The sequence below is a fragment of the Odocoileus virginianus genome, chromosome 25 (genome assembly GCF_023699985.2).
Source record: "Odocoileus virginianus isolate 20LAN1187 ecotype Illinois chromosome 25, Ovbor_1.2, whole genome shotgun sequence".
NCBI classification, from domain to species: Eukaryota; Metazoa; Chordata; class Mammalia; order Artiodactyla; family Cervidae; genus Odocoileus; species Odocoileus virginianus.
Genome location: NC_069698.1, coordinates 8,529,317 through 8,550,505, shown reverse-complemented (window position 1 = coordinate 8,550,505; position 21,189 = coordinate 8,529,317). Strand labels below are relative to the sequence as shown.

Sequence of the window (21,189 nt, the reverse complement as noted above, 5' to 3'; positions counted from 1 at the left end):
TCCCTAAATTTGAAGAGGGTCTCTTATAGACAGTATGTATATGAGTCTTGTTTTTGTATCCATTCAGTCAGACTGTGTCTTTCGGCTGGAGCATTTAATCCATTTACATTTAAGGTAATTGCCAACATATATGTTCTTATTGCTACTTTGTTAATTGTGTTGGATTTGTTTTGTAGGCCTTTTTTCTTCCCTTCCTCTTTTGTTATTTTTGTGATTTAATGACTAACTTTAGTACTGTGTTTGCACTCCTTTTGTGTGTGTATCTATTATAGAGTGGTTTGTTTTTACCATGAAGTTTGGTATGTATATGTGTATATATATATATATGCATAAATACACACACAGTTGTCATTAAGTTGATGGTCTTAATTTCAAATGCATTTCCAATATCCTGCATTTATACTTACATCATGGTTGCTTGTTTTGATTTCACATGTGTGGATGATTTCTTTACTGGTGAGCTTTCCCATTCATAATTGTCTTGTTTCCAATTCTGGGTTTTTTTTTCCACCCTGAGAACTTCCTTTAGCATTTGTTATAACACTGGTTTGGTGGTGAAGAATGATAAAGAATCCGCTTGAAATGCAGAAACTTATGTTCGATCCCTGGGTTGGGAAGGTCCCCTGGAAAAGGGAATGGCTCCCCACTCCAGTATTCTTTCCTGGAGAATTCCAGGGACAGAGGAGCCTGGTGGGCTACAGTCCATGAGGTCACAAAGAGTCAGACATGACTAAGCGCCTTTCACTTCAGTGGGCTTGACATGTTTGTGTCTGGGTTTATCCTGCCTGAGATTCTCTACACTTCCTGGGCTGGGTGACTGTTTCTTTTTTTGTGTTAGGGAATATTTTAGCTATTATCTCTTCAAATGATTTGTCAGGTCCTTTCTCTCTTCTCTGTCTGGGATTCCTGTAATGTGAGTATTGGTGCATGTAATGTTGTCCCAGAGGAGGTCTATTAAACTCTCCTCAATTCATTTTTTCTTTCTTCTGTTCTACAGCAATGATTTCTACCATTCTGTATTCCAGCTCACTTATCCATACTTCTGTCTCAGCTATTCCACAATTGACTCCTTCCTGTGTCCTGTTCATTTCAGTTATTCTATTGTAAATCTGTTTGTTCTTTATATTTTCTAGTTCTTTAATAAACATTTCTCTTCCTCTATGCCTCTCTTCTTTTTGTGAGTTCTTGGATCATTTTTACCAGAAAGAGAATTCAGAGTAATGATAGTAAATTGTGTATCTTCACAGAATTTATACAGAATAACTATGCAAAAAAGATCTTCATGACCCAGATAATCATGATAGTGTGATCACTCACCTAGAGCCAGACATCCCCGAGTGTGAAGTCAAGTGGGCCTTAGGAATCATCACTATGAGCAAAGATAGTAGAGGTGATGGAATTCCAGCTTAGCTATTTTAAATCCTGAAAGATGATGCTGTGAAACTGCTGAACTCAATATGCCAGCACATTTGGAAAACTCAGCAGAAGCCACAGGACTGGAAAAGGTCAGTTTTCATTCCAAACCCAAAGAAAGGCAGTGCCAAAGAATGCACAAACTACCACACAATTGCACTCATCTCACACACTAGTAAAGTAATACTCAAAATTCTCCAAGCCAGGCTTCAACAATATCAAACCATGAACTTCCAGATATTCAAGCTGGTTTTAGAAAAGGCAAAGGAACCAGAGTCTCATAGCCATCATCTGTTGGATCATCGAAAAAGCAAGAGAGTTCCAGAAAAAACTTCTATTTCCGCTTTACTGACTATGCCAAAGCCTTTGACTGTGTGGATCACAATAAACTGTGGAAAATTCTGAATGAGATGGGAATACCAGACCATCTGACCTGCCTCTTGAGAAACCTGTATGCAGGTCAGGAAGCAACAGTTAGAACTGGACATGGAACAACAGACTGGTTCCAAATAGGAAAAGGAGTTCGTCAAGGCTGTATATTGTCACCCTGCTTATTTAATGTATATGCAGAGTACATCATGAGAAATGCTGGGCTGGATGAAGCACAAGGTGGAATCAAGATTGCCGGGAGAAATATCAATAACCTCAAATATGCAGATGACACCACCCTTATGGCAGAAAGTGAAGAAGAACTAAAGAGCCTCTTGATGAAAGTGAAAGAGGAGAGTGAAAAAGTTGTCTTAAAGCTCAACATTTAGAAAACTAAGATCATGGCATCTGGTCCCATCCCTTCATGGCAAATAGATGGGGGAACAGTGGAAATAATGGCAGTCTTTATTTTTTGGGCTCTAAAATCACTGCAGATGGTGACTGTAGCCATGAAATTAAAAGACACTTACTCTTTGGAAGAAAAGTTATGACCAACCTAGACAGCATATTAAAAAACAGTGACATTACTTTGCCAATAAAGGTCCATGTAGTCAAAGCTATGGTTTTTCCAGTAGTCATGTATGGATGTGAGAGTTGGAGAAAGATGAGCACCAAATAATTGATGCTTTTGAACTGTGATGTTGGAGAAGACTCTTGAGAGTCCTTTGGATTGCAAGGAGATCCAACCAGCCCATCCTAAAGGATATCAGTCCTAGGTGTTCATTAGAAGGACTGATGTTGATACTGAAGCTCCAATACTTTGTCCACGTGATGTGAAGAACTGACTCATTTGAAAAGACCCTGATACTGGGAAAGATTGAAGATGGCAGAAGAAGGGGACCACATAGGATGAGGTGGTTAGATGGCATCACTGACTCAATGGACGTAAGTTTGAGTAAACTCCGGGAGTTGGTGATGGACAGGGAGGCCTGTTGTGCTGCAGTCCATGGGGTCTCAAAGAGTCAGACACGACTGAGCAACTGAACTGAACTGAAATCAAGTTGTTCTGGGGTTTTATTTCGTCTCTTTTTCAGGAACGTACTCTTTTTCCATCTCATTTTGTTCAGCTTCCTTAGTTTGCTACCCCCTCAAGCTACAAGATTATATTTCCTCTTGCTGGTGTCTGCCCACTTTTAGAAGAAGCTGATCTAAGAGGTTTGTGCAGGCTTTATAGTGTTTGTGGGGGTGAGACTGAGTGGTCCTTACCTAGTGATGGGTAGGGTTGTGACTTGCCTTTCTGGTGAGCAGAGCAATATCAAGGTGTGTGTTTCCAGGCAGCTCTGGGCTTAGGAAGGCTTTAAGCAGTCTGTCTGCTGATGGGTGATGCCATGTATGCACCTTCTTGGTTGATTGGCCTGCGAGATTGGAGCTTTTGGGCTGTTGGATGGGGCCACATCTTAGCATAAAAATGGTGGCCTCCAGGACAGTTCCTACCATTGAGTAACCTTTGCTACCCATGTCTTTATCCCTTCAGTGAGACACAACCACCTCCCCCATCTCCACCAGGTAACCCTCTAAGACCAGCAGATGGGTCTGATGCAGGTTCCTGTGAATTCACTGCTTTTTCCCTTGGTGCACATGGGTATATATAATACCAAGAGTGGTTCTGCTTCACCCAGACATGTAGAGTTCCTGCAGTTAAGTCACTGACCTTCAAGGCCAAATGCTCTAAGACATCCTCCACCAGAGGCCTGACATGGGGCTCAAAATTGTCACTCCTATTCTACTGTATCATTGTTTTCCAGCTTGTTGGTCACCAACCAAGAAGATGTGGGATTTTATTGGATCACAAATATATCCTTCCTACTTTTTCTTTGTGGCTCTTTCTTTGTCTTTGGAAATACAATATTTTTGGTCGGTCCGAGTTCTTTTTTGTGATGGTTGTTCAGCAGTTAGGTGTGATTTTGATGTTTTCTTGGCAGGAATCTACTATTAGAGACAAGAAAATTATAAAATTGGAAGCTCACCTGTAAAGAGAAACATAAACAAAGATAGAAATCATCCACACACAAATATGAAATCTAAATCAGCGATCATGTGAGGAGGCTACAAATACAGGATATTTTAAACACATTTGAAATTAAGTGTTGAGGTGTATTAGCACAAAATTTGGTCTAAGTTGAATTCTACATGTAAACTTGAGAAAAAAAAATATTAGAGTATTCTGCACGTCTCAATTAGATCATATTGCTTATGTTCTTCAGGTTAGCTATATACTAATTTTCTGCCCATGTAGCATATAAATTACTAAAATAAATGCATTGAATTATCAAAGTATAATAATAGATTTGTCTTAAATGTTTTCCTCAAGTGCTTAGCATTATTATATGCTTTTGTAAGTAGCTTTTGGAAGGAAAGAACTCTTTGAAAGAAAGCGCTCTCTCCAAGAGATCCCTTTTGTCTTGCTATTTTCTCAAAGCTATACTGTAACTAATCTTAGAGCAGCACCCTGTTTTGCCCCTTTCTGGCCCTTTCAAATCTTTTTATCTTACAATACCTTTGCCTAAGCTGTTAATTCTTTACCTAGATAGCTGTAGTAGTAGCTCAGTTGTGTCCGACTCTTTGTGATCCCATGGACTGTAGCCTGCCAGGCTTCTCTGTCTGTGGGATTCTTCAGGCAAGAATGCTGGAGTGGGTTGCCATTCCCTTCTCCAGAGGATCTTCCTGATCCAGGGATCGAACCTGGGTCTCCTGCACTGTAGGCAGATTCTTTACCATTTGAGCTATAGGGAAGACCCTAGGTAAGAGAAGAGTTACTTAAGAGACCAAGATAAGAGAAGTAAAAATAAGGCAATAACAGATTACTGTATTTCTTCCCAAGCTTTCCTTTCCGGTAGTCTTGTGAATCAACTATGAACAAGATAGCATCTCTTGAGTAAGATCATAAGGAGTCGACAAGCCTGCACACGGTGGGGACTGGTGATGACTCTGATCCCCTTTCTCAGAGATTAACTGAGTTTACTTACCTTTTTCCCTTTAGAGACTCTCATAGTTGAGGAGGACCCTCAGTTGGCTTTGGATACATTATTCTGCCTTCTCCCAAGATGCTGTTTTTTCTGAAGAAAGCAACTTTCCTTTCTACCAACATTTACCTTGGGAGTATTAATTTCTGTGTGGCAAGCAGCTGGACTTGAGTTTGGTAACACTCTTCAAAAATAACTTTATTAATGTAAATCCAGTTAAGGTAGAAAGGAATTTGTTATGAATAAGAGGATGCCCACTCACCTTTTTGGCTCTGCAACATTTTAGGAGCTGAGGCCAAGAAACCAAATATTAGAATAAAAAAAGAATGCTCCCATTGAGATGACTCAGATCAATAAAATTAGAAATGAAAATAGAGAAGTTAAAAATGATACCACTACTTTACAAAAATCATGAGACTCCAAGCAGTTATACATGAATAAAATGGACAACCTAAATTAAATAGATACATTCTTAGAAAGCTACAATCTCCAAAGACTGATTAAAGCAACTATACTTCAATAAAAATTAATTTTAAGAAATAATAAAAACTAAACTCCTTAAAAATTCTACAAACAATAAATGCTAGAGAGGGTGTGGAGAAAAGGGAATTGTGGGAATGTAAAATGGTACAGCCACTATGGAGAACAGCATGGAGATTCCTTAAAAAACTAAAAATAGAGCTCTAACATGTGATTGTGTAATCCCACTCCTGGGCATATATCCGGAGGAAATCATAATTTGAAACAATACATGTAGCCCAGTGTTCTTTGCAGCACTGTTTACAATATCCAAAGCAAGGAAGCAACCTAAATGTCCATCAACAGAGGAATGAATAAAAAAGATGTGGTACATATATATACAATAGAATATTAGTCATAAAAAGGAGTGAAATAATGCCTGAAGCAACATTGGATGGACCTTGATATTGTCATACTGAGTAAAGTAAGTCAGACAAAGACATATCATGTGGTATCACTTTAAAAATGGCATAAATGAATTTATTTACGAAACAGTCACAGATGTAGAAAATAGATTTGTGGTTATCAGGGTAGAAGTGAGGAGATAAACTGGACATTTGGCATTGACATATACATACTACTGTATAAAATGGATAACCATGCTGCATAGCATAGGGAACGCTTCTTATTACTCTATAATGACCAAATGGGAAAACAACCTAAAAAAGAGTGGATATGTATATAGCTGATCTACTTTACAGTACAACACAAACCAGCCCAACATTGTAAATCAGCTACATTCCACTACAAATTAAAATGTAAGAGAATGCTTCCATTGCTCAGAAAATTCCAAGGGCTGGGAAGCTATGAGCCAATGTGATCTGAATAACAAAATATATATACTTCTTATAAATCACAGTACCACACACACACACAGAGCAATCCTTTGTAGGGTCAAAATTATGTGCTTTGATAGTTTTAACTCTGGCAATAATTAACAGAAATGTGAATACGTGGTAGGAGAAGACTCACCCAGAGTGCTTGTTTGCTAGAGTTGTTTCACACTCTCCCTGGAAGATCAGTAGAAAAAATGGGTAACCTCCACATCTGTTGAGCATTAACTCCACAGTCACAGATTTCTATTTTCTTTCCAGCTGCGTTCCATATGAATCTGGGTTGAAATGGAGAAATAAATAACAGTATCAAATACAATGAAATACAAATAGTTGGCTATTTAACCTCTTGGTCACTATAAAATTCAAAACTAGTCATTAGTCTATATTTTTGCCTTTAAAAATGCTTATTTTCCTTTCACCTAATAAAGGTTTTGTGTTCATTGTCAGAATTGCAATGCCCCCTATTTCTTATTTTCTTCTCTGTAGACCCTATGAACAGAGTTGCTTTCTACTGTGGTACCAAAAGGAAAACCATCCATTTGTTTAAAATAGAGTGCTGCTTCAAAGTGTAAAATATCTTACAGCAAGACAGGAGCTGCAGAACAACAAAACAGATTAAAGGAGAAGTATTTTGTACCTGAATAATCCAGCAATTTCTTTATGAGTTAGAGAATGTTAAAAAGAACAAGCAAGTTTCATTACTGGTAAAGAGTGTAGACATTTTAGAAACAAAATATGCAGCTCAATACCAGAAAAAGGAACAACCCAGTCAAGAGGTGCCCAGAAAAGCTAAACAGACATTTCTCCAAAGAAGACATACAGATGGCTAACAAACACATGAACAGTTGCTCAGAAGGACTAATTATTAGAGAAATGCTAATCACAACTCAATGAGGTGTCACTTATACTGGTCAGAATGGCCATCATCAAAAAGTCTACAAATAATAAATGCTGGGGATGGTGTGGAGAAAATGGAATCCTCTTACACGGTTGGTGGGAAAGCAAACTGATACAAGCACTATGGAGAACAGTATGGAGATTTCTTTAAAAACTAGGAATTACACTACCACATGACTTAGCGATCCCACTCTGGGGCATACACCCTGAGGAAACCAGAATTGAATATACATACCACAGCGTTCACTGCAACACTATCTACAATAACTAGGACATGGAAACGACCTAGATGTCCATCGGCAGATGAATGAATAAGGAAGTTGTGATACATTTACACAATGGAATGTTCAGTTCAGTCACTTATCATGTCCGACTCTTTGCGACCCCATGGACCGCAGCACGCCAGGCCTCCCTGTCCATCAGCAACTCCCGGAGTCCACCCAAACCCATGTCCATTGAGTCAGTGGTGCCATCCAACCATCTCATCCTCTGTCACCCCCTTCTCCTCCTGCCCTCAATCTTTCCCAGCATCAGGGTCTTTTCCAACGAGTCAGCTCTTCACGTCAGATGGCCAAAGTATTGGCGTTTCTGTTTCAACATCAGTCCTTCCAATGAACACCCAGGACTGATCTCCTTTAGGATGGACTGGTTTGATTTCCTTGCAGCCCAAGGGACTCTCAAGAGTCTTCTCCAACACCACAGTTCAAAAGCAACAATTCTTCTGAGCTCAGCTTTCTTTATAGTCCAACTCTCACATCCATACATGACCACTGGAAAGTTACTTCAGATAGGAGCACGGTTGAGTCAGTTCTAATGAGGTGGATGAACTTAGAGCCTATTATACAAAGTGAAGTCAGAAAGAGAAAGACAAATAGCATAGATTAATGCATATTTATGGACTCTAGAAAGATGGTACTGACAATCCTACATTCAGGGCAGCAAAGCAGGCACAGCCGTAAGAACAGACTCGGACTCAGTGGGAGAAGGAGAGGGTGGGATGATTTGAAGGAACAGCACTGAAACATGTACATTACCATATGTGACATGGATAACCAGTGTGAGTTTGTTTGAAGCAGGGAACTAAAAACTGGGGCTCTATGACAACCTGGAGGGAAAGGGTGGGGAGGGAGGTGGCGGGGGCACTTGTATACCTATGGCTGATTCATACTGATGCATGGCAAAACCCACAATATTGTAAAGTAGTTAATTTCCAATTACAAAAAGTAGTATAAGGTAATCTTTGTAAGATTCCAAATTGTAGAAAATGGTTATAGTTCTCTTGACCACTCCTTTGTCTAAGTTGATTTTTAATTTTCTTTTGATGATAACTAAGAACTACTTTTGAGGTGTAAAAAGCCGCAGCAAGTGCCCACAGGGTTGAAGTACTAAGATCTTATGAACGAATACATTTTAAATAAGAATTCCAACTTTCTTCCAGTCCAATGAGTCTTTTTCCTACTTTCTATTTTCTAAGTCTTATCATCTGATAAGCCAGCTTCCAAGACTTCTCCATAACCACTAACATTTTATTAACCATGGTCACTGACATAGAAGTGCCAGACATTTCAGAGAAATTCTTTCCAGGTGGTATTTCTAAAATACTGTCAGTGACTTGAGAGAGTCAGAGAAGTGTAAGAATTCACAGTGTAAACTCTGAAAAACTTTTGAAAATCATCTTTTTAAAAGAGTATGCTAAAAAAAATACTTTTAAAACAACAAAGAGCTAGAGAATTTCATTAAATAGAAGAATCTATTACTAGATTCTTGGTATTCTTTCCTATTAATAGTTCATTTCACTTTCCTGGTTTTCCATGAGAGGTGAAAAAAACATTTGAAGACAGAAACATATCCATATTTAAAATGAAAATATTTTGGGGGATCATTGAAACCTCACCTCCTTTGTATCATTCTAAGTTTCTTTCATGCCTACATATTATACCACTGTTGTAAGACAGGGCAAAGAAAAGTATGTTAGATTTCTGTTATGCAACTTAAGTTCAATATTAAACTACATTAATGACATGCACTGTATTTATGTATTTATTTGTATGAAATTTCATATAGAAATTTGATGTATGTAAATTCTACTGGTTTCTGCATAATGTCACCAAATTCCTCCCACTTCAGTGTAGTACAGAAGTTTATGACTTCCATGAATTTGGTGATATTATACAGAACTTGGAGGAATTTACATTTATTGAATGAAGAATATATTTTCAGCTTCAACCTAACAAAAATTCCTCCTTGATTGCAGAGATCAATACAGACACAGAAATAGTGAACACTCAATATTTAGCAGTGTTTCTCAAATTGCGGAGCATACTCAATTGCATCAATTATCACTCAGTTGCACTTATCTTAGGATTCTATTACACCAGCATTCTAAATGCAACCAGGGAGAGGTAGTGTGACATCTTAGAGATAAAGTGAAGTAGAGAAAGTTAGGGAGATGGCAACCCATCATGGTTTCTAGGTTCAAATGCAAATATATACAACCATCATCTTTCAGAGTCTATTTAAATTAGCCAATCTCAATATTTATTAAGATGAAACTTAAGTGGCATTTGAAATAAGTTTTAACCAATTATATAAGACTGGACATATTCTGTATCTAGTAATTAATACCATGACAAAAGTGATAGTATAGATTATGATCACAAATTATAACAAATACACAAATAAGAATCAGATTTTTAAAGAAAATAAAGGAGGAAATGGAGATAAGATGGCAGAGTAGGAGGATGTGAGTTCACCTCCTCTCATGAAAATTCCAAAATCACAATGCATTGCTGAATGGTCATTAGCAAAAATTCTAGAACCTATCAAAAAGAGATATCCTCATCAAAGAGAAGCAAGAAGCCACAATGAGAAAGTAGGGGTGAGGAGTTAGGAGGGGTTCAACTGAGATAAAATCCACATTCCATACTGTAGAGTGGGCGACCCACAAACTGGAACATGATGAGATTTCGGAGGTTCTCCCATAGGACTGAGAGTTCTGAGTCCCACATTAGTTCCTCAGGCTGAGGGTCTGGCAACAGGAGGAAGAGTTTCCAGAGAATATGGCTCTGAAGGCCAGTGGGATTTGATCACAGGAATTCCACAGGACTGGAGGAAACAGAAGCTCCCCTTTTTGAGGGTGCATACAAGGTCTCATGCATACCTGGATGCAGGGAAAAAGTAGTTACCTGATAAGAGACTAGGCCAGACAGCTCCTAGTATTGCAGGATCTTATGGAGAGATAGGGGATGGCTGTGGCTCCTTACAGGGACAACACTTGCATTATAGGAGTCCTAGAAGGAGAAGAGAAAAAAGACCCCAGAAATATTTTAAAAGATAACAGCTGAAAAATTCCCTTATATGGGAAAAGAAACAGTCACCAAGTCTAGGAAGCTGAGAGAATCCACAGGCAGGATAAGCCCAAGGAGGAACATGTATACAGTACTCAAATAGACAAAAATTAAAAAAATAAATAAATAAAAGTAATGAGGGAAAAGCAACAAATAATTTACAAGGTAATTCCAATAAGGTTATCAACTGATTTTCATCAGAACTTCTCTAGGCCAGGGGGGAGTGGCAGAGTATATTTAAAGTGCTAAAAGGGAAAAACCTACAACTTAGAATACTCTACCCAGCAAGGCTCTCATTCATATTCAACAGAGAAATCAAACGTTTTACAGACAGTAAAAGCTAAGAGAATTCAACACAACCAGACAAGTTTTGCAGCAAATTCTAAAGGGATTTCTCTAGGCAGAAAAGGCCACAGCTAAAAAGAAATTTATGAGTGAAAAAGTTCACTGGTAAAGTCAAACATAAAGGAAAGGCAGAAAATCATCCACACATAAACATGACTCAACTGGAAATCATGAGAAGAGTACAAACACAGGACATTGGAAATTCATTTGAAATTAAAAAAGACCAAGTTAAACAATCTTGTATATATACAGACTGCTGCATCAAAATCTTATGGTAACTGCAAACAATCTATGGTGCATAAACAAACACACAAACATAATGACAAGGAATCCAAACACAATACTAAAGTTAGCCATCAAATCATAAGACCACGAACGAGGAAGAAAAGGAAAAAGACCTACAGAAACCAATCCAAAACAACAAAATGGCAATAACAACATACATATTGGTAATTACCATAAATGTAAATGGATCAGATGCTCTAACCAAAAGACAGCCTGGCTGAATGGATACCAAAAAAAAGACTCATATACAAGCTGTCTACAAGAGATGCCCTTCTATCTAGGGACACATACCGACAGTAAATGTATGGAAAACTATATTCCATGCAAAAGGAAATAAAAAATCCTGGAGTAGCAGTGCACATATTGGAACTTTAAAGAAGACTTTAAAATAAAGGCTGTTACAAGAGAAAAGGAGGCTACATAGTAAATAAGTGACCAATCTAAGAAGAAACAATTGTTTACACACACACACACACACACACACACACACACACCCAGCATAGGAGCACCTCAATATATACAGCCATACCAACAGCCATAAAAACAAAAATCAACCAAATCCACAGTAACACAGTAGTACTTGGAATTTAGCACACCACTTATACCAATGCACAGATCATTCACACAGAATATTAGCAAGGAAACGCAGGCATTAAATGACACATTAGATCATATGATATTTAACTGATATTGATAGAGCATTCCATCCAAAAGCAGTAGAATACGTATTCTTCTCAAGTCCACATGGAACATTCCCCAGGATTGACCACATTGTGGGCTACAAAGCAAGCCTCGATACATTTTAAAACTGATGTCATACCAAGCATCTTTTCTGATCACAATGGTGTGAGATTAGAAGTTAACTACTAGGAAAAAAAAAAAAAAACTATAAAAATACAAACACATGGAGGCTAAACAATATGCTACTAAATAACTAATGTATCACTTAAGAAATCAAACAGGAAATTAAAAATACCCACAGACAAATGAAAATGAAAGCACATTTATCCAAAACCAATGGGACACAGCAAAAGAAGTTCTAAGAGTGACACTTAGAAATAGAAGCTTGCCTCAGGAAACAAGAAAAATCTCAAGTAAACAATCTAGCCTTGCACCTAAAGAGATTAGAGCAAGATATCTTTTTCTGTCCATCTCCTCGAGTAAGGGAAATAAAAATGAACAAATGGGATATAATTAAACTCAAAAGCTTTTTGCGTAGCAAAGGAAACTATAAACAAAAGGACAACCCACAGAGTGGGAGAAAATATTTGCAAAATATACAACTGGCAACTGATTAATCTGTAAAATATACAGGCAGCATGCAGCTCAATACCAAAAAAAAAAAAAAAAAAAAAGCACACAACCCAGTCAAAAAAATAGAAGACCTAAAAAACATTTCTCCAAAGATATACAGATAACCAAAAAACACATGAAAAGATGCTCAAGATCACTAACTATCAGAGAAATGCAAACCAAAGCTGTATTAAGATATTCATTCACACTTGTGAGAGTAGACATCATCAAAATTCTGAAAGCAATAAATGCTGGAGAAGGTGTGGAGAAAGGGGGACCAAACCCTCCTACATTGCTGGGAATGTAAACTCATACAGTCACTATGGAGAAGAGTGTGGAGGTTCCTTATAAAACTAAAAATAGAGCTACCATACGATACAGCAATCCCACTACTGGATGAATACACAGGGAAAGCATGGTTTGACAGATATATGCATCTCAGCATTCACTGCAGTGCTATGTGCAATAGCCTAGACATGGAACCAACCTAAATGTCCATCAACAGTTGAACGAATAAAGAAGATGTGGCACATATGCACAATGGAATATTACTCAGCCATTAAAAAAGACCAAAGTAATGCCATTTGCATTCTAGTTGGAAAAGACCCTGATGCTGGGAAAGACAGAAGGCAGGAGGAGAAGGGGATGACAGGATGAGATGGTTGGATGGTATCACCGACCCAGTGGACATAAGTGAGCAAGCTCTGGGAGGTGGTGAAGGACAGGGAAGCCTGGCAAGCTGAGTCCATGGGGTCGCAAAGAGTTAGATATGACTGAGCAACTGACCAGCAAAGCCATTTACAGCAACATGAATGGACCCGAGGATTATATTAAGTGAAGTCTGTCAGGCAAGGAAAATTATATGATATATATTGTATGTGGAATATAAAAATGATACAATTTAACTTATTTACAAAATAGAAACAGATTCACACACTTAAAAAACAAACTTAATGGATACCAAAGGCAAAAAGGTGGCAGAAAGAGGTAAATTGTAAGTTTGGAATGACTTATGTACTCTACTATATTTAAAAACAATAATCACCAATGATCTATTATTTAACACAGGGAGCACTGCTCAATATTCTGTAATAACCTAAATGGGAAAATAATTTGAAAGAGAATAATCATATCTATATGTATAGTTGAATCACTTTGCCGTACACCTGAAACTAACACATTATAAGTCAATTCTAGTCCAATATAAAATAAAGTTAAAAACATGATGATTATCACTATCTACACTAAGGCAAATTCTACCTCTTACGTGCAATAAGTTGTTAATATATTTTATTTTGCTTGTAACCATAGAAGCCCCCTTATGCTCCAGGTATACCTGAGATTATGAGACTTGGTAGGTGGCAGAATCCATCACTTGTCTTAGGTGCTGAATACACCATGTAGTTTTTCAACTTTTGTGGCAGTTAAGGTTCAGGCAGCTAGGATCTCCTAACCTGATGGATCAGCACCAGGGATCTGGTTAAACACTGGTGAATTAGGAACTTATGAAAAGAGCAGCAGAGACCAAAGAGAAGCCTTTTTTTATTCTTTCTTGATTTTTTAGTTAAAGGAAAAGTAAGTCCTGGTGTAATGGGGATAGCTTCGATGACAGTGGCTCTGTTTAAAGTAGCACAGTGCTTTGCAGTACAGAACCACCACACTAGGTCTACTACCTGAGTCAGGGCTTGGCATCCTACAGCCTCTGACCATGCTGAGAGCGCCTCTCAGTGATTCTGGGAGCCAACAAGTATCCCTTTAAGAAACTCATTCTCTGCTTAAAGCAATCAGAGGCCATGCTGGCTCTAATAATTAAGATCTGTGACAGGTGGGTTTAATAGGAATTTTTATATATTTTCTTGTTTACATGAAATTTGCAGAGAAGGCAATGGCACCCCACTCCACTACTCTTGCCTGGAAAATCCCATGGTCAGAGGAGCCTGGTAGGCTGCAGTCCATGGAGTCGCTAACAGTCGGACACAACTGAACGACTTTACTTTCACTTTTCACTTTCATGCATTGGAGAAGGCAATGGCAACCCACTCCAGCGTTCTTGCCTGGAGAATCCCAGGGATGGGGGAGCCTGGTGGGCTGCCGTCTGTGGGGTCACATAGAGTTGGACATGACTGAAGCGACTTAATAGCAACAGCAAATGAAATTTGAAATATTAAATTTTTACACATTTCATTATCTCTTGGGTTTTTTATTAAATTAATGTTACTTATAAATTGTTATTTTGTAGTGCAAGGTTTAATACTTTTTACTGTAGAAAAAGCTGGCTATACTGGCCATGTAGCATTCTAAGGAGCTTCAGTCATGTCCAACTCTACAACACCTATGGACTGTAGCCTGCCAAACTCCTCTGTCCATGGGATTCTCCAGGCAAGAATACTGGATTAGGTTGCCTTGCAACTCCAGGGGATCTTCCTGACCCAGGAATCAAACCTGTATCTCCTGTGGCTCCTGCACCGTAGGCAAATTCTTTACCACTGAGCTACTGGGGAAGCCACTATATTGGCTATATCACTCATTAAAATTGACTTCACATTATTTTTTTAAAAATCTAATAAGTTTTGATACTCCATTTAGAGAAAAGAAAAAAAAATACAAACAGAATTGATATTGTTTATCCATGGTCGCAAAGCCAGGAAATGGTTGTACAACCAATGCCTTCTGTCAAAAGCTCCTGGATTTTAAAGCTATGTCATGGTGCCTTTAAAATGAATTTCAAGAAAGAGAGAAACAAACATCTGTGTAAAGGGAGCTCTAATTCTTGGCCATAAGATTAGGCAAAGTAAAGTTTACATTTAACATTACATCTTTCTATATATTGTCAAAGTCTTGCAGACTCTTAACAGACTACATATTTTATTTCTGTTATCTTAAAAATCTCTGCCCAAACTTCTCTTAGAGAAGGGTTAAAAAAAATGTGTCTACCTAAGCTTAAAAAATGAACAAAATTCACATTATTGTGGATTTTCAATAAAATTCTAAGAGAAGGAGAGAACAAGAAAAACATTATTTTTTATTTTGCTTCATTGTGGCCTAATGCATTTTTAGGGGTTGAAATATGAAAGTAAAATGAACATTCATCATCACAAGATTTTCAAAATTTCCTTCAGCATGCAGCCTGAGGCACCAGTAAGAGTTGAGAGGTTGTGAAGGGGTCGCAGTGTTTCCTAAAGTCAAACAGCCACCACTCTTTTCTCAGCTTTTCTTTCCTTCCCTAAGTACACTTCCTTCAACTCCCATTCGCACACCACTCCAGAGCAGTCAATGCTTGTAATATTCGGCTATACTTGCAACAACCAGTGTCGTGGAGTTCTATTTCAGTACCATGCCCCAGGCCTCTGTTCTTATGAAAATCTCCTGGAAGGCAGCATGGAAGCCATTTCTGCTTTCTAACTCAAAACCACCAAATAGCTGAGGCTATCTCTACCCTCTCTTTTGCCAATTTTCCAGAGTCATCAGCTTTGTATTTCTTGTGTTACAGCTGCTATCTGTCCTTATTTTGCTCTTAGTTGTTTGAACCAACACACAAACACACACATGGGTTAGACACATAAACACATCTGTATTATCCCAGCTTTCAAATATACTCTCATTTATATTACTAATTTGAAAATATAAAAGCCAATTTGGCTGTATATTAATCATTTAAAAGGGATGGGCCTCAGGCTTGGCCTTTGAATTTGAAAATGTTTCCAGCCTGTAACATCACCAAAAAATGGTGCTTTTGGCTAGAACTCACAGTCTTTCATTGCACTGTGGGCATAAGACAAAAACGACTTGTGAACCAAGGAGTATAAACCACCTCTATCTGACACGCTGCAGGTCTTAGAGGTTCTCTTGGCAGTTGCTACTTTGATACCTGATCCCACTTCTTTGAGAGTTTGGCAGAGGCCCTGCAAGGTTGTCACAGGCAACTGTTGAAATGGAGAAAAAAAATTAACTGAGAGGAGCATAATTCTACCTATTTCATTTCTTGCTCTCTCAGCCTAAAGGAGAAAAAAAAAATACAAAACCATCTTTAACCTTTATCATTCATTTAGTGTATCTTGCTAGCTGACAAGGAGAGGCATAATGTTCTGAGAAGTGGAAATGTACCTAGAGTTGAAAGTTTTAGCAGCCATGACATTACATCACAAGGTTCTCAGAAGAGTGGGAATGTTCAGAGAAACTGTAGATTAGGGTAATTTATTACCATGTCTGTTAGAAAGTCATACCCTCTTTAATTGCACAAGATCTAGTTAAGTCTAGAGGAAGGGAAGCTGTTGCCCTCTTTCAGCTCCACCTCATCAGTACTTTTCAGTTTTATAGATTAGAATTACAAATCTTTATTGGCCAAATGCCAGGATAATTTAAGACACCATAATCACAGGGCCTTGAACTCTCAGAGGAATTAATGATCACCACGAAGAGTATGAATCAACGCTTGGAGAGGCAGGGGTATGGACCTGGTCCCTTTCTTTACGGGTGTACCATTCATTTTCCTTCCTTCACTTTTTCCCGTTTGGGTTCTTTTAAATCCTAAATGCTGGTCTTGAGACAAGCCTGAGGCCAGTACTTGGTTCCCTAGCCTGGGAAACCTGCTTTCAGTGATTAGAATTTTACAAGGAGCTAAAAGTACAAAAGCATGTGCATATACTCTTCTCACTTCATAAACTGTCTTAGGGTCTGTGATCCCAGCCAATGTGCCCAAGGAAGGAAGCTCAGGAGGGCTCTGTTCTAAGCAGTGGGATTAGCTTTCCTTTTCTGCTTAATATTCTCATTCACACATTCACTCAGGATAGGTAATAAAAGTTAGATTCAGGTTTGATTTTTGGTTTGTGACTAGGCAAAGGAAGCATGTTTTGCATCTAGGCACTCTAAACCTCGGCTTCCCAGGTGGTGCTAGTGGTAAAGAACTCACCTGCCAATGCAGAAGACGTAAGAGATGCAGGTTTGATCCCTGGGTCTGGAAGATACCCTGGTGGAGGGCATAGCAACCTACTCCAGTATTCTTGCCTGGAGAATCCCATGGACAGATGACCTGGTGGGTTCCAGTTCATGAGGTTGCACAGAGTCAGACACAACTGAAGCAACTTAACAAGCATGCCCACACTCAAGGCCTATGTTGTTGAGGAAGTAAGATCTCTTCTACTGAGTTTACTAGCATTTTATATTAAAGAATGGAGTGTCACCTAGTAATAAAGTGGTAATCTGCCCTGAATTTTTCCTCAGGGATATTGAGAAGTGTTTGTTAAGTAAAGGATATGAAAATTCCTGTGTATCATGGTTTGCCTTGAATATCTGAATACTCTGTAAATGATATTTTACAGAGATGTCACCTGAAGGAAGCCATCTCATTCATTCCAACTCCTTAACAAATGGCTCCAACTGTGAGTTCTTTCAAAGTCAGTTTGAGCAGAAGAGATCTCTTCTCTTCAGATCACACCCTTCCTTGGGCAGCCTATATCTAGTCACTGAGGAAGGCAATGATACAGAGGTCTGGACATTTCTACCAGACATGGGGATTCTGACCAGTAGTATTCCCTCTAGAGCTGCCCTCTAGGTTTCTTGGGGCTTTGTTAGTCTTGCATCACCATTCACCATTTCCTCTGCCTGATACTGCTTCCTCTCACGTCCCTTTAAAGACTTTTATTTCCAATAAACATCTTGAACCTCAAACTCTATGTCAGCCTCCATTCTGGGGAACACAATCTGTGATATAAATAAATAAGCAAATAAAATATCTGTGTGTGTGTGTGTTTGTGTGTGTGTGTGTGTGTAAGGAGCTCTTTTGCCCATTTCTCCTCCCCTCAAACATAGAAATGAGATCACGATGTAACAGTTAACCTAACTCCTGATTTACGTTCTACTGAATGTGCACAGAGCTTTGCCTAACCTGTTGATTCCTTTCCTAGACTAAAAGAAGTAGAAATGAAAAATTAAATAGTGAAAGAATGACTTGCTCTTTACTTACTCCCTGGAGACAGACCATGTGGTGAGATAACATCTGAAGAAAGATTGTGAGATGTCAACCTGTGCACAATGGAAAATGTCACAGAACCTAACCTGTCTCAGGGATTAAGATTACTTCCCATTTTTATCCCTTTAGAACTGTCATAGCTCAGCAGAATCTCTGGAGTTGGTTTTGGGATATGAGTCTGCCTTTTCCTCAAATTTCCTAATTAAAGCAATTTTCTTTACTACCAACCCTTGCCTCTAGAGTATTGGCTTTTGAGTGGTGAGCAGCTGAATCTGAGTTCAGTAGTATGTGTGTGGTTTCTAGTACAAAACAGAGAAATGGACTTCCTGCCCTTGGTTTTCTTGGTTGAGGTACTAGTTTAGGCACTGTAGGAGATAGGCAATAAACCCATTCAAGCATTTCTGTTTCTTGAAGTTTTTTTTTTTTTTTTTCCATTTATTTTTATTAGTTGGAGGCTAATTACTTTACATCATTAGTTTTTGTTATACATTGAAATGAATTAGCCATGGATTTACATGTATTCCCCATCCCAGTCCCCCCTCCCACCTCCCTCTCCACCCGATCCCTCTGGGTCTTCCCAGTGCACCAGGCCCGAACACTTGTCTCATGCACCCAACGTGGGCTGGTTATCCGTTTCACCCTAGATAATATACATGTTTCAATGCTGTTCTCTTGAAACATCCCACCCTCGCCTTCTCCCAGAGTCCACAAGTCTGTTCTATACATCTGAGTCTCTTTTTCTGTTTTAAATTACTTCCTCTGCATTATTTCAAAGGATTTAGAGACTGTGAGATCTTTGCTTACATTAGCTACCCCAGCCAATGGCCAGAGCAATTAAAGGCTTAAGCGTCACCATATTCAATAGAGACCTAGCTTTTTTTTAAAGACAACTCCTGTTGTGAGAGCCTATAATAGCTTGAAGCCACTTTAGCACGGGAGATAAAGGGACCGTCTCATGGCCATCCAATTAATGAGAACTGGGAAAGGAAAATTAGCATGGTCACGTCTGTTCGCTTATGAAAATATCTATTCTACTAGATCTGGTTTAAAAACTAGTAATTTTTGCTAATATGCTGCTGACAGTAGCTATTTATAGGTGCTTCTGAAAGTAAGCCAGCAAGAAGGATGGGACTGGAGGCAGAGAGTGAGAGAAGAAAAAGCAAGGGAGAAAGGAGACGGGAGATGGATGTCGAGGCTTCAAGGCTGATTAATCTGTAAGGGTCACCAGGACCATTAGCTATTACCCACAAATCCCTACAATAGTTATGTCATCGCTCATTTATGAGCATTTAGAAACAGCTGCAGAACCTGACTGTGTCTCCTACATCAGTCACAGAATTGCCACAAAACATTAGTAGCTAAATTTTAAAAATTGCTCCAGGTCTTTGATACCTCACCATTTCTCCCTGTGAAGCATATATTCTCTTCTATTAACTGGATGGAGAGGTTTTTATGGTCATTAATTAAATCTGCACAATAAACAACACAGTACATATTACACTCTCAATAACTGGTAGCTATTAATATACTGATATTATATTATTGATGCAATTATCCCCTTCTTACTATCTTTAACTTTCTGAGTGTCTCTATTCTGCTACCTTCTGCAATTCTTTCACCTTCTAAAACAATATGATTACATGGGATAGAAATATTATATTATTCTCCTGTACTCATTTTCCCTCCACTTCCTTTATACCCTCCCCTTTTTTCTTTCTTCTTCTCTCCCAACCGTCTCTGTTTCACGGTATAAACTACTTTCTCTAAGTAATTATTTTCCAACCATGGCTTCTAATTTGTTCTCCAGTTATGCATATCTCTAAATGTTGAAATTTATTTTCTGATAGTAAAATAGAATATGGAAATGATAAGTATTAAGGTGCTGAAATGATTGATTCACCTCCCACTGTACTTTTCATTTAAAAATAAGAATTTCACTGGGGAGGCAGAGGAGAAACTATTTTTTCCCCCTCTAAAATCACAGTAATTAATAATTAATGATAATTTTCAGTTTGCTGTGGACTTTTCATGCCTTATGGTTCTACTCACCCCCATGTTATGATGAAGAAACAAATATTCAGAGAGGCTGAACACCTTAGTCTGCAGATGGAACAGGATCTGGTGTTCATTCCATTTGAAACCAAGGCTGATCTGTGTAAAGAAATAAAACATGATATCACTTAAAGCTGCCTCTGTTCTGTCAGCTGTAAATCAGGGTCTGTGGCTACTATCATAATCAACATCAGGTAATTACTAAGCTACAGTGAAAAGGACACATACTTATGGGTTAAACTGATGTGGGTTCAAATCCCCTCCTACCAATTACTCATTGAATGAATTTGGGCAGATTATTTACCTTTTTCTGAGCCACATATTCTTTGTGTATTGTTTATATTAATACTCTTTGTATCTCAGCAAAAAGTATTTTTTAAACTATTATTAGCCTTTTAAGGGAAAAATTACAGTTTTTGATACTACTACTACTTTTGTCTTTTTAACATTTTCCTAAGCACTTTGTTGATATATTCGTATATATTCCTATTTACACTCTGTTCATTTATTTCTTCTATTTTATACATTTATTTTTAAATAAAATACACAGAATTTTAGAAAAATAGAACATATTCATGTATCCACAAGGATTAAAGAAATATTAATATTTTTAATGTTTTTCAGATGTCTATATTTCTTTTCAAGAAATAAAACATTGACATATAGTTAAAACTTTGTTCTGCATATCTTTGTATTTCTTTCCTTCCCAGAGATAATGATATTTAACTATATTAATGCCATACATATCTTTATTCATCAAATGTGCTATTTGATATATTTCTTCAGAGTTTAATAGAATTAAAAAAACAGCTATGTCTGTGGTTAGACTTTTACTTACCAAT

General features: G+C 38.1%; 1 long non-coding RNA gene across 2 annotated transcripts in view; it reads right to left on the bottom strand.

Annotated features, from left to right (window-relative positions):
* LOC139031090 (uncharacterized) overlaps positions 1-21,189 on the bottom strand; it is a 109,190-nt gene that overhangs the window by 26,110 nt on the left and 61,891 nt on the right. For both annotated transcript variants that reach the window (XR_011483521.1, XR_011483522.1), the window contains exons 2-3: positions 20,345-20,446; positions 6,297-6,435 (exon numbers count right to left, since the gene is read on the bottom strand). This is a non-coding gene — a long non-coding RNA (uncharacterized lncRNA). The remainder of the gene's footprint in view (positions 1-6,296; positions 6,436-20,344; positions 20,447-21,189) is intronic.